Source organism: Panthera onca, chromosome C1 (genome assembly GCF_046562875.1).
Source record: "Panthera onca isolate mPanOnc1 chromosome C1, mPanOnc1 haplotype 2, whole genome shotgun sequence".
NCBI lineage: Eukaryota > Metazoa > Chordata > Mammalia > Carnivora > Felidae > Panthera > Panthera onca.
In genome coordinates this window covers 177567173-177581314 of record NC_138346.1, presented here as the reverse complement: position 1 = coordinate 177581314, position 14142 = coordinate 177567173, and the positions used below count along the sequence as shown (strand labels likewise).

At 53.8% G+C, this 14142-nt stretch overlaps 1 long non-coding RNA gene across 1 annotated transcript; it reads right to left on the bottom strand.

Moving 5' to 3' along the window:
* Positions 1–470: 470 nt before the first annotated feature.
* LOC132673589 (uncharacterized) lies at positions 471–7934 on the bottom strand. The gene is made up of 3 exons (XR_009608118.3): positions 7604–7934; positions 2619–2688; positions 471–2396 (listed from the first exon to the last, which is right to left on the bottom strand). It is a non-coding gene; the product is annotated as an uncharacterized LOC132673589 (long non-coding RNA).
* Between the last annotated feature and the right edge of the window lie 6208 nt (positions 7935–14142).

Here is a 14142-nt window from a genome sequence, read left to right as displayed (position 1 = left end):
TGTGGTATCCCAGCACCTGGCCAGGGTCTGGCTCAGGAACCCTCTCATATGAGAGGTTCTCCAGGTCTTTCCCTCCATTTTATACCAGGGAGACCAAGGCCCAGAGAGGGAAAGGAACACACCCAAGGTCACACAGGAAATCAGGGCAGAGTTGGGAGCAGTTTCTTTAAAACTTACTAAGGCGGAACCTGGGGGCTCAGTCAGTTAAGGGTCCAACTTTGGCTCAGGTCATGATCTCACAGTTCTGTTCAAGAGTTGGAGCCCCACGTTGGGCTCTGTGCTGACAGCTTGAAGTCCGCTTTGGATTCTGTGTCTCCCTCTCTCTTTGCCCGTCCCAGGCTCATTCTCTCATTCATTCTCTCTCTCTCTCTCTCTCTCTCTCTCTCTCTCCTCCCCCACCCCTCAGAAATAATAAACATGAAACCATTTTTTAAAATAAATAAATAAAATTTACTAAGAAACTAGTTAGTGAAAAGAGCCCCTAGATGGGAGCCAGGAGAAAAATAGGTTTTAGCCTCAAGTTAGCCCCTACCCCAATCTCAAACAAGTCCTGTGAGTGCAGTCCTCTTAGAACCTCTCCGCCACCCTCCCCCACCAGGTTTCCTTCCTGCCAATTCTGATGGTGGGGGTTGGGACTCTCCTCTGCGGCCCCTCCCTCCCTCTCCTCCCGCACAAAGCTCTGGCAGAGCTGGGCCAGGCCTGGGGGGGGGAAGGTGGCAGGTCCCAGCTGCGAGGCCTGGTGGATCCCACACTCAGAGAATGAGCTTGCACAGAACAAAGAATGTCAAATGTCCCTTTTGTACTGGGGGTGGGGTGGGAACAGAGCCCTGAGTCGGCCAGGGAAGAATGGAGCAGGATGGGTATGTAAGGGCCAGGATGGTAGGATGGAGTGAGGGTGTGCTCTCTGGGGATCCGAGAGGGTAAAATGTCAGACACGAGTCTCTAGTCTACCCTCCCAGGCCCAAGAGTGCTTTGGCATCGTGGGGGCAGGGTAGGGGGGAGCCACTTGCCTGGTCCCACAGCTGATGGTCACTAGGCTTTCTCATTGCATTTCTTTCCACCCCTTGAGCACCAGCTGTGGAGCCCTCTAAGGGGCCCAATCTTCAGCAAAACCCCATGTGGATGGCCTGATCACTCCCATTTCACAGCAGGGAGAAGTGACTTGTGTCTAGCTACTCAACTAGGGACAGGCAGAACCAGAATTTGAAATCAAGTCTAGCTACAAGCCAAGGCACTTATCACTTTTCCCTCGAGGGCAAAGGTCACTCCTGGCCAGATTTTTAACTGGACAAAAGGATCTTCAGAAAGGTGAAGTGACTTGCCTTGGGCTACCTGCCCTCTTTGGGACAGGGACTAGCTAGGCCAGCCCTTCCACCTGCCCTGACTGGCTTCAGCCCTGAATGACTGAGAGCCTTAGGACCAAGGAGATGCTCTTCTTCCTCCCCGGTCAGTTTAAGCTCCCGGTTGTCAACTAGGAGCCACCTAGGAGCCTGGAGACTGGCTCCTTATCAGTTGTGTGGTGCCAGTCAGAACATCTATGCTCTTGGAGACTGAGTTTGCTCCCCTATAAATAGGTTCTGCCTTGTAGGGTGACTGGGGGGAGGTCTAGGAGACAAGAGAGGCAAAGGTGAGTAGCACTGACCAGGTCTCCGGGCAGGTGAATTGTCCTCTTCCCTCCTTTCTTCTTCCCTGCCTCCCTCCTCTTCTTGGCTCTTTGGTCTTGAGGTCAGATCAGGCCTGATTAATAGGCCTGGGAAGCTAGTTCAGCAGGGGCTGGGAGAGACAGGGAGCAGGAGAAGGAAGGAAGCAGGAGAGGGGACAGAGAAGAGCCCAAGAAGAAGGAGGCAGAGTGAGAGAGCCTGATCTATCTTCAGATTCCTGTCCAGAGGCAGGAATTCATTTCTGGAGGCTGACAGCACTGTCGTCTCATCCTCTAGAACCCTGGATTACCTATCCGAGAAGGAACCGTCCCCTGTTCCTTACACCAAATCATTCAGATGAGACCAGAAGCGGGCCTGGGGAAGGCCCTGTCCTAGCACTGGAAGAGCCTGCTGGGACATCCCCATCTTGTGAACCCGCTGGTTGAGAGGGTGCGGGAACAGGGGTGGTGGTATAACTTTGTCCTGAAGCCAGCGAGCACCACGCGGTTCTCCCTCAAGCTGTTTACTTGGGGGTGGCCCTGGGGGTCTGGAGGAGATTATGGGAGCTCTAAGGCTGAACAAAGTCCCCCACGTTGGTGTGTCCCTGGACCCAGGTCTCCTGGGGTCTGTTCCACCTACACTCACATATCCCCACCTTGCACTTAGGGTGAACACTTAACACTCAAGGGAGTGGGGGACTGACTGCAGGTTGTCTCTGGCGGGCTGGATGGATTCCTCGCAGAAGATGCTCAGGCCCTTTAAAAAGAAATAAATAAATAAATCGAAGACCAGATTTAAAGTCTTGCCTGAATGCTCCCAGCCCAGCTTCTCCCTCCCTCCTCCCCCTGGAGCTCTGCAGCCCCCACTGCCTGAGCCCCTCCAGGGTTGTTCACCCTTCCAGTTGAGTGAGAAGAGGGGGCAGGAATCTTGTGTTTTTGAGGGCCTCCTATGCGCCGGGTGCTGTGCTGTGCGCCTTACCTTTCTGGCTTCAGACTTCTCCAGCCTTACGAGGTTACAGCAGGCGGTGTTGTCCCCACTTGTCCGGAGCCTGGCAGGAGAGAAAGGTTGGGCTGAGAGAGGGTGGGAAACTTGTCGGAGGCTGCAGAGAGGCAGAACCAGGGCTTGTCCTCAGGTCTTCCAAGCTTGGCTCAAAGTTCTCTCCTGTGCCCCCCGTGCTCAGCATCTCCAGGATCAAAGTGCCGGGGCAGGCTGAAATGGGCAGCCATCAGAGCTGGAAGGGGGCTCAGAGACCATATCACGTGGCCTTCCTCATATGGATGGAGACTGTGACCCAGAGGAGGCAATGGGCTTGCTCAGGGTTCCACAGCAAGTCATTCGGGGCACATGCAAGGTGCTGGAGGCTAAAACACGGTGAACAGAAAGGCAAGATGCTGGTCTCATGGAGCTCTTACTGCTGGAGGAGACTAGCAGTGCACTTGGGGTTCTGATAAGGGAAGTTTGGTAGCCTCCCATTTCACAGAGCAGCCCCTAAGCCAGAAGGCTTCCTGGAAGAGGTGATTTCTGAGAATTGAATGGTCGCTGGTGACAGGCAGACAAGAAATGGTGGGGCAAGAATGCTCCAAGCGTGGGAGCTTTCTCCAGTCTCCATGCCTCACGGAACCACTGGGGAATTTTAAGAGATGAAGTATGCTCTGGCTTAGAGTTGCCAGCTAAAATACAAGATGCCCAGTGATCGAAAGTTTCAGATAAACAACAAAAAATTGTTTAGCATAAGTATGTCCCATGCAGCATTTAGGATATACTTATACTAAAAAAAAAAAAAAAATTATTTGTCTGAAATTTCAATTTATTTCTTTTTATTTCTTTTAAGTTTATTTATTTTGAAAGAGAGGGAGAGAGAGAGCACATGAGCAGGGGAGGGGCAGAGAGAGAGAGAGAGAGAATCCCAAGCAGGTCTCTCCCTATCCACCTTCCTATCAGTGCAGAGCCCCATTTGGGGCTCGAACTCAAGAAACTAAGATCATGACTGAAATCAAGAGATGGATGCTTAACCGACTGAGCCACCTAGGCACCCCTATTTATTTGTTTGTTTGTTTAGAGAGCATAAACTAAAGAGAGGGGTAGGGGGAGAGAGAATCTTAAGCAGGCTCCACACTCAGTGCAGAGTCTGATACGGGGCTCAATTCCATGCCTCTGGGGTCACGGCCTGAGCTGAAATCAAGAGTTGGATTCTCAGCTGACTGAGCCACCCAGGTGCCCCTGAAATTCAAATTTAACTGAGAATCCTGTATTTTTCTTTGCCACATCTGGAAACTTACTCTGGTTGCCATGGGGAGATTGGGTTGGAGGGTCTGAGGCTGGAGGCCAGAGGCAGCAGGGAGAGGGTGGAGACACGGGAGACTGAGTCTGAATGGAGTAAGAGGGAAAAGGAAGAGGCAAGGCTAGCAGCCTGCCATCTAGGTGATCAGGCCGGGGCATGGAGGTGGTACTCCCAGGGAGGATGGTGAGTCAGGGGGCATGGAGCATTGAGTTATGGACGTTATGGCTGACATTCCCCAGGGCCCTCCAAGTGGAAGTGTTCAGGTGACAGTTGGGGACAGGGTGAGAAGCATAGTGGCTGAAGTGTCATTGGCAGAGTGGGGGAAAGGAGATTCCAGTTGAGAGGACAGCAGGGGCTGATGTGGCGGTGGCCCCCCTTGTGCACCCCCATCACGTGCCTCAGTTGTAATTACTGGCTCAGGGAGGGGCTTGGAGGCCGATGCCCCGTTGCAGCTGGTTCTGGTCCCTGGTAGTACCACGCCAGGTCTACCTCTGCTAGTCTCCAAGGACTGGAATTTGACTTTATCTTCCCAAAGGTCACCTTGCCCACAGCCCTACCCCGGGGATGGACATTCCTCACATTCCGTGGCCCTCGCCGGAGGTGGTGGGTCCAGGTTTCCAACCATCCTCCGCTCCTCTTGGCAGGCCTTACCGAAGGCCTACTGTGCATCCCTGGGGTCTGGACCCGGGAGTCTGACCAGTCTGTATTCTGACTCTGCCTCCCACCAGCTGGGTGATCTCTGGGCCAGTTACCTCCCCCTCCTGAGCCACACTGTCCTCACCTGCAAATTGGGGATCATTCAGACAGGAGTGTTGCGTGGTCATGTCTTTAAAAGCACCTGCCTCAGCACTTGGCATTCAGTAGGTGCTCTGTAATGGCAGATCCCCCTTCGTCTCCTCTGAGCCTCAGTTTCTTCATTTTGAAAGAATGATATAATCTTCCATGACAAGCCAGGGACTGGGCATGTGTGGGCTGTGATGGCCCATGAGGTAGCTGTGCAGGAGGCCTCAGAACGCTATACTTCCCAGGGCCAGCAGAGGCTGGAAGCAGAGGCTGAGATGACCTTAGCCAGGCAGGGAGCAGGCAGATGAATGAATGGCTACAGTCTCCTTGATACGGCTGCTGGGAACCAGAGGGCCTGGTGGGAAAGGCCGATAGAAACAGAGGCAGGGGAGTCCACAAATCTGGGCAGCTGGTCCTCAGCTCCGACTCTGTTATCTAGGGTTCTCCTCTGCCTTCCTCCAGTCCCACCCCTGCTCCAACGTGTGGTGTAAATGGGGCCAAGAGGAAATGCCACCTGGAGCCCAAGTTTATCATTCTAGATCATGCTCCAGGTGCCTGGCGTCTGGAGTTCCCTGCCCAAAGGGCTCTAAGCCCAGGACCTGCGTCTATCCTCCCACCAGACTGTGCTGCAACCTTAGGCCTGAGGGCTGGACAAGGAAGCTGTTTGGGGGGCAACTGTGCCTGGGAGCTTGGACAGGGGGCCTGAGTCCACATGTCTGCACACAAAGACCTTTACAATAGATGGGAAGCAGGGTGGGGAAGAGAAGGACAAACTGGCAAGAGGACTGCCATTTGGTTTTTCTTTCTTTTTTTTTTTTAAAATGTTTATTTTTAACGTTTATTTATTTTTGAGACAGAGAGAGACAGAGCATGAACGGGGGAGGGTCAGAGAGAGGGAGACACAGAATCTGAAACAGGCTCCAGGCTCTGAGCTGTCAGCACAGAGCCCGATGCGGGGCTCGAACTCACAGACCGCGAGATCGTGACCTGAGCCGAAGTCGGCCGCTTAACCGACTGAGCCACCCAGGCGCCCCTAAATGTTTATTTTTGAGAGGGAGAGAGAAAGAGAAAGAGAGAGCGCGCTCCAGGGAGGGCAGACAGAAGATCCAAAGCCGGCTCTGTGTTGCCAGCAGAGAGCCTGATGTGGGGCTCTAACTCACAGATCCTGAGACCACCTGAGCCAAAGTCAGACGCTTACCGACTGAGCCATCCAGGCACCCAAGGGGACTGCCATTTGAACTCTTGCCTCAGGCTGCAAATGTGAGGGGTGGGCCACGCTGTGGAGGGGCCAGTGCCAGAGGAGTCCCAGGGTAGTAGTTGGAGGCTTTGACCCAATGACAGGTCAGTTTTACCTACAGATTCCCAGACCCACCCATGGAAATTCATATTCTTGAATTTTGGAGAAGATTCTAGAATTTGCATGTTTAAAATTTTTTTTTTTAACGTTTATTTATTTTTGAGACAGAGACAGAGCATGAACAGGGGAGGGTCAGAGAGAGGGAGACACAGAATCTGAAACAGGCTCCAGGCTCTGAGCTGTAAGCACAGAGCCCGACGTGGGGCTTGAACTCACGGACCGCGAGATCATGACCTGAGCCGAAGTCGGCCGCTTAACCGGCTGAGCCACCCAGGCGCCCCTAGAATTTGCATGTTTAATAAAGATGGCCAGAGACCATGCAGGAGCTTTGTGCCCTTCTTACAATAACCCTTCAAGATAGCTGGGAGGAAACTGAGGCATTATAATAAGACTTAACTAAGACCTTCTGCCTGGCAATGGACAGAGCTGGGATGAGTCAGTACAATATGATATCTCCTTGTACTCTCCTGCCCCTCCCTCACCCCAAACAACCCTCCCAAACCCCAAAACCTCAGAAAGTGATAACAGCACACATACAATTTGGGTCAGAAGTCTGGACAAATTCTACTTGGTTCCAGGAAAATGAAGCTTAGAATCCAATCTCAAAGCATAAATCCTCTTCTCTGGCCTGGTGAGGGGCCCCCACCCTCTGCTGATGCTGGGGCAGCTCTCAGACCCTGGCAGGATTTGTTACCATCCAGGCACTGATGTCCCCATGATGGTCTCTCCAGCCCAGGTCTCTGTCTCTCAGCTCCAAACTCAGGTGTTCTCAAGCTGGGTAGCACCTCCCACCTCCAGACCTGCCCCTCTTCTGGCCCTGCCAGACTCTCAGTGCTCAAGCCAGCCACCCAAGTGCCCATGTCCGTCCTTGACTCTGCCCTTTCCAGCCACTTCCAGTCCACAGGTCACCATCCTGCCATGTCTACTTCCTTAATAGCCATGAATCTGTCCCCATCTTCCCTGACCTGTATCTCCCCTTGTTGAAGCCTCACCGTCTCCTAAAAGGACCACGGGCCCCTCCAAGCCACTGCATATATGGCAGCTGCAGTGGTCTCTAGGAAAACAAGGGACAGGTCATGCCTCTGTTCAAAACCCTTCGGTGGCTCCTGTCTCCGTGCCCTCTGACCAAAAGCCAAGCTTTTCTACACTCTCCAGGAACACTGAGGGGCTTTGTAAGTCTCCCGGACACCCCTCCTCACCCCTACCCCTGCTATTTTCACCTCTGTGCCTTTGCTGCTGCTGTTGCCTCTTCCCTTGGCTAACTGTTACTTCCTAAGATTCCATCAGCATGGCCTCCGGTAGGAAGCCACCCCTGGGGCTCCCAGGCTGGGTTAGGACCCCTCCTCGGCTGCCACTGCCACGGCTGTCTTGGGCACTTGCCACCTGCACTCATAATAATAGCTGGTATTACTGAGTGCTGACTCCTCGTATTTTTCTTTATTGACCCATTTAACCTTCACAAGCACCCTATGAGACAGGTTCTATGATCATCTCCAGTTTCAGAAGGGTAAAAGGTTAGGTAAATTGCCCAGATCGCACTACCTGGGGATTTGCAACCAGAGTGGCTGGCTCCAAACAGCCGACCTCTCATCCTGAGATGCTGCCTCCTGCTGCACTGGGTGGACGTTTGGGGTGGTAGGGGGGCAGGGGTAGGGTAGGGAGTGGGGTCCTGGAGGGCTTCTAGTATGACTTCTGACCCATCAGGATGAGCCCAGCAGCTAGCCGAGGTGGTGGCATAGGTAGGTGCCCGACGCCTGGCGCTCCTGCCCTAGTCTCAGACCGCTGCTGGGCTGTGAGGGCCCCCGGCGACCGGGGCCTCAGGCGGCCCAGCTGGGACGGGCTTGGGGCCAGATGGGCTGCACTGCTGCTGGGAGGCCAGGGCGGCCGGCCGGGGCCGCGCGTTGCCATGGGAACGAGGGGGCGGCCGCCCCGCCCCGGTGGGCGGGGGAGCAGGTGGCGGGACGGTGCGCAGGCTGGGGGAGGGGCCGGAAGGGGCCCGCAGGGGCCAAGGCTGGAGGGGCGCGCCCTGGGCTCCTCCTCCTCCTCCTCCCTGCTGCCCGGCTCCCGGGCTCCCTAGGCGACTCGGCCTGTGCCTCGCCGCTTCGAGCTGGGGCTCCAGTCCAGACCTGGGCTCCCACTCCCCGTGCATCTGGGGCTTATCACTGCCTCTGTCTCTCCCTCCCAGCCTCAGTTTCCCCGACTTTGGAACGGAGGCATTGGACCAGGAGATTTTCCCGCACGCTTCAGCGCACATACTTTTTATGGCTCTGGGATAGGGCCGGGAGGATTCAGGGTTGGGTAATTTCTCATCCTCTTCTTGGATGGAGGCATGCTCTCATCAAATGACGCCTGTCGTAGGACTCAGAAGAGGGGAATGTCTGGTGGAGCTTCGGAACCCAACCTCCTTCATCACATAGAGCAGGCAAAGGAAGCCCAGAGAGAGTGAGGAACCTGGTCAGGGTCACACAGCAAGGCTCGAGTCTCGGGAGTCTCAGGTCGAGGTCGGAGGAGAAACCAGGTTTTAGCTACCCGGTGCTCCACCCATCTCCTCCTCCCTTGGAGCCTCCCTTGGTGTCAGGGTGGGGGAGGGGCAGGTTGCTGTGGGGGAAAACAAATGCCCTTGCTCTGCTCTGCCAGCCCCAGCTGCCCGGATGGCACAAAGGCTGCCTGAGAGCGCAGACTTGAGGTAGGGGCTCCCCAACTGCACCAGAGACCCCCATGGTGGTCCTGCCACCCTCACATCCTCACCGTCTGCATCCCCCATGGCTGCACAACTCTGTGCCCTTGTCCCGGAGGCCCTGCAAAAGAGGTGTGGAGGTTGTGGCCTCCCTCCACCCACCCCACCCTAGTGAATGATGAGCTGGGACCCCAGCCAGCAGTTGTGGCCCCAGAGCTGGGGCTCCACTCCTCCCCAGCCCCCAGTCCTCCCTCTGCAAGGCCCTGCTTCCTCAGGAATAAAGCCCCTCCCTCCTCCCTCCTGTAGGACTCCCTTCAGAGCTCTCCCAGCGTCAACCTGGGAGGGGGGCTGTTTGAGAGGGCTGGGTTTGCTTCTCTCCCCTCGCAGGAGTCGCTGGGGACTGGTCCTGCTCAGGTTCTTAGCTGATGGTGGTGGAAGGTGGTCTGGCTAGGGGTGGAGGAGGAGGCGAGCAGTCAGAGGCAGTCTGTACCTTTAAGGTACAGCTTGCTGCTGGAGTGCCACACACACACACACACACACACACACACACACACACACCCCCCCCCCCACAGTCTCCCCAGCACACAGTCACGCAGTCACACACACACGCACACACACACACACACACACACACACAGCTCTGTTCTCTCTCTCTCTCTCTCTCTCTCTCTCTCCCCCTCTCTCTCCATATGCACACTCCAAGGCTCTGTTCTCTCTCCCTCCCTCTCCCTCTTTCCTCACAGGCATACACACTCAGTCACACACAGAAGCATCCACACTCTCTGCCTCTCCCCAACCGCTCTCCCTCTCTCCCCAAGGTCTAGTTTTAAAAGACATGGGCTAGGGGAGGAAGGGCAAGGGCGAGGAGTTCTGACCTAGAAAATGGACCCTGCCTCCTTCCATCCCTCCCCAGCCCAGGAAAGGGGGCTTTCCCTGGCTGGTATCACTGCCCTGGGTCAAGGCTGCAGAGAGAAATGAAGAACCTATGCAGGGTGCGGGGTCAGGCTCTTGGAGAGGGAGGGAAGGGGCTGCTTGGCCAGAGGCCCAGCCTATTGGCTAAGAACCCAGGAAACAGGGGGAGTCTCCTTCCCCTACTCACTCAAGGAGAACTCACTTCTAGCACAAAGGAAGCAGGTTTAGGGACAAAAGTACTTGGGTGGCTTAGCCATAGAAGGTTGAACCAGTTGACCTTTGACTTATAATGAAGGGGCCCTTGACCCTTCTTAGGCCATTTTGCACTTTCAGTCAAATCCTGGATTAAAATTCTGCCCTAAGTTTGGGATGAGAAGTCCTTTTTGCTTAATCTTAAAATTTTTCTTGCTGTCACTCCCTGTTGAGGCCGAGAGTACTCTCCCTAAGTGACTCTCAACCTTCTCAGCTCCATGTTCTCTCACTATTTGTGGGGAGCTCCTAGTCACCCTTCAAAGCCCAACTCAAAAGTCCCTTCAAGTAGAGGGCCTTCCCTGCGACAGTCCATTGGGCAGAATGAGTTCATTCCCGTTTACCCTGGACATCTGGTGTTTCCACACTTTCTACAGTTCTAACACTTCCATGATTTAGTAGGCAAGTGTATACCTGATCTGTGGATGTAGTTTTTGTCACATTTTCTCATTTATTCATCATACTCTGTCTTCCTCTGTGGTGGGGATTAGGATCCCCCTTTCACACATGGGAATACTCTGGCTCAGATAAATTAGTTGAACAGCTAAATAGGATTTGAATCCACATCTGCCTGGTGTTAGATATTGGCCTTCCCTGAACCCTGCCTCTCGCTGTTCTCCACAGGCACTTTTCCCTGCAGGAGACTCAACAGAAGAAGAGGAGGCCTGTAAAAGGAACTGATGTCACCACGTGGGCACTAAAATGTACCCTCTTCAGTTCAGCAGAGCTTTATCAAGCGTCCCCCTGTGTTGGGTGCTAGGATATAGAGACAAAACACACACTGTCTTCCCATCCTTGGGGACAATAGGCACACAAAGAGGCAATGATGACTTAGGGTGCTTAGGGCTGGGATGCTAAGGAAGTTGGAATCCCACAGGAGGCCCTGGCTCAGACTGGGGGCAGAGACTGGAGAGATTGAGAAAGGGCTCCCCAGAAATGGTGACAAGGGAGCTTAAAGCCAGGGTAGGAACAGGTAGAGGGGGCGTGTGCAGAGACAGATTGGGGATGTCACTGAAGAATCCTGAGTACCACACAAGGAGCTTCACCTTTATCCCAGAGGCCTTGGCTTCACTGGCCCAACACCCCGCATGGCTGCAAAGTAAGACTTTCTGGGAAGGGCCCTCCTGACAGCTTTTCTTGACTCTAGGAAGGTTGGGAGTCCCAGAGTTCCCTCCAAGAGCTCCCCTAGAATCAGGAGAAGGAGGTTAACAATGGCTTAAGACTGGCCACCCCAGCTTGGGGTTCCTTCCGTATCCCCATTTTTGTGGGGGGTGTGACCAAGGTGCTGTAGCTGGTATTGAAATTTGCTGAGGGAAATTCCTTGGTAAGTAGCTGATTCCAACATGAAATGCCTGGTGAAAAAAAGTGGGGGCACCTGAGTGGCTCGGTCGGTTCAGCGTCTGACTTAAGGTCAGTTCATGATCCCACAGTTCATGAGTTCGAGCCCAGCATGGGGCTTGCTGCTGTCAGTGCAGAGTCCACTTCAGACCCTCTGTCCCCTCCCCACTCATGCTCTCTTTCTCTCTCTCTCTCTCTCTCTCTCTCTCTTTCTCTCAAAAATAAATAAATAAACAGTGGAAAAAAAAACTTAGGGCACCTGGATGGCTCAGTCGGTTAAGGATCCAACTTTGGTTCAGGTCATGATCTCACGGTTTGTGAGTTCGAGCCCCCGTCAGGTTTTGTATTGACAGCTCAGAGCCTGGAGCCTGCTTCTGATTCTGTTTCCGCCTCTCCGCCCCTCCCCCTCTTATGATCTGTCTTCCTCTGTCCCTCAAAAATAAATAAATGTTTAAAAAATTTTAAAAAAATAAAGAAAAAAACTTAAAAAAAAAAGTTAATATCAGCACCAAGACCCTAGGTCAATTTCCTAGAAAAATGGCTCATGTTAGACCCAAGAGTCAGAGGTGCCCATCCACGATTCCCCTAATGTCCAGTCATTGGTACCCCTCCTCTAAGATTTTTCTGTATCTGCTTAGTGTTTTTCTTTAAATTAACTCACTGTACAAAACTTTAGCAAAAGAAGCTGTATCTGTACTCTAAATGTTTAGCTTTCCAAAAACAGAAGATAAATATAAAAAAAAAAAATTCAAGGAGAACGAAGCAATTCTAGCTTAGATACTCTTGCTTGCTAGAGGCCTCTCTTTGCTCTAAAGAGAGATTAGCAAGTGTTAGGTGTTAAAGACGTACCAGGTTCAAACTGGGCTTTTCTCCTTGACATAATCAGAAGCAATAACTTTCCTGAGATGAGTTTGAGGGTCTCTGTTTCTGTGTGGCCCGGCTTGTGGGCCATCCCGCTCAGTGTACCTGACCCACACTTTGAGAGAGACTTGGCCTCAGTTGAAGGCCTGTGGTCAGAAAGAGGAGGAGACATCTCCAAGGTCATTCAGTAAGGAAGTAACCAACAAGAGCCAAGGACCCAGGATTTTGACCCAGGGTAGGGCTGGTTGAAGAGGAGCTGGGCCCAGCGCTGGCTCAGGAGAGAGAGCCCTGGGCTGTGACACAAAAGCCTGCCCTCTGCTATTGCCCAGCTAGATGTCCCCGAGCATGTGCCAACATGGCTCTGAGCCTCAGATTCTTCATCTCTGTGGGAGGACCCCTCTCTCCCCACATGCTAGTTCTATATTGCCACTTGACTTCCCAGAAGACAGAAACCCCTCGGGACCTCCCTACAGTTTATGACTCCCTTGCAGGATACGAACGCTCACCCCCGTCCCTGCCCCCATGGTCTGACCCCTGCTCCAGCTCAGTCCCTTCCAGCCCAGCCACAGCCATCAGCTGAGCACAGGGCCTGGACCATCACAGGCACACGCCATGGATACTTGTTGAATGAGTGAATCAGTGAATACTTTGCCATGTGCTTTGTGCTGCCTCCTCTCTGCATCATCTGTTCCCTTTGCTTGGAATGCCCTTCTTTTCTTAGTCTCTCAGCTTTGATTCATTTTCTGAAACCCTGCTTAGATGCAACCCCCCACCTTCTAAGAAGCTTTCCCTGAAATTTCCCAGAAGGGTTCATTACCCATTAATTCAACAAGTAACTATTGAGTGCTTCCTATGTGCCAGGCATGGGGCTGGGGGCTGGGGGCTGGGGAGACCAGCATGAACAGGACAGAGGAGGGCTCTTCCCTCCTGATCTTCCACGCTCTTCTGAGCCTCCCAGGACCCGGCTCCTGCTGCTGCTGCTCTCACACTGACCACACCACATAACAGTTATTTGTACCTGTCGCTCTTGGACTGCATGCGAGCTCTCAGCTTAGGTCATCTTGGGGCCCCGGGGCCCAGCCCTCGGCTTGGTATGCAGTGGGTTGCATTATCAACCACCAGGCACTGCTCCCCCTCACCCCCCAAGCTGGAATTTATAGAACAATGTAAGCATCAACGGAAGCAATGCTGGCCACCATTTACTGAGCCCTGGAGAGCCTGCTCTGTGCCAGGTGCCTGACCCACAGTCTTCACCACTCTGAGAGCGCACTGTAAGTCAGTAACTGTGAACTGGGACTCAAGCTGGGCCCTGTGGGCCAGGCTTCTTCCCCAGTGGGCCCCTCAGCCCTCCAGGAGCCTCTTCCTGAGGCCAGATTCCAGGAGCCTCCTCGTTCTGAGCCCTGCTCTGCACACCCCCATCCCCCTCAGCACTGGCCTGGCTTCCTGGAATTTGTCCTCCTAATTGAAACCAAACACCGGGGCTCCTCGAGGGCTGTGCCCCAGAGGCCCTGGTGGGTTTCTCTTTCCTGGCCTCCTCCCTTCCCCAGCTGGGGGTGGGGTGCTCAGCCCTAGGCAGCATTTGGGGGGGAGGCCCTTCCTCTGCACAGTGTGGGGTGGGGGTCCTCCTTGCTGCTGGGGTCTGAGTTAAACTCGGCTCTCTCACAGCCTGGAGACATAGAAGGAGAGGGACAAGGAGGTAAGGGAAGAGGAGAGAATGGAGAGTGGTCAACGGGGACAGCCCCAGGAAAACCCCTGTCTTAGGCCAAAGGCCTGGGAATTGGAGGGCAGATTTGTGAAAGTCGGCTCCATCCAGACCTACTGTGTGACCTTGGGCCCTGGACAAGTACTTCATCTCTCCAAGCTTCAGGTTCCTCATCTGTACACAAATGGGCATATATGGAGCCCATCTCCCAGGATTATGGGGAACAAGCAACAAGATTAACCTACATAAGTACCATGTGGCGTATGGTCGGTGCTCAGTGAGACCCAGCCACTGTTACTGTCATGGGCGGTGGCATGGGCACATATGGCTGGTGGTAGGCTT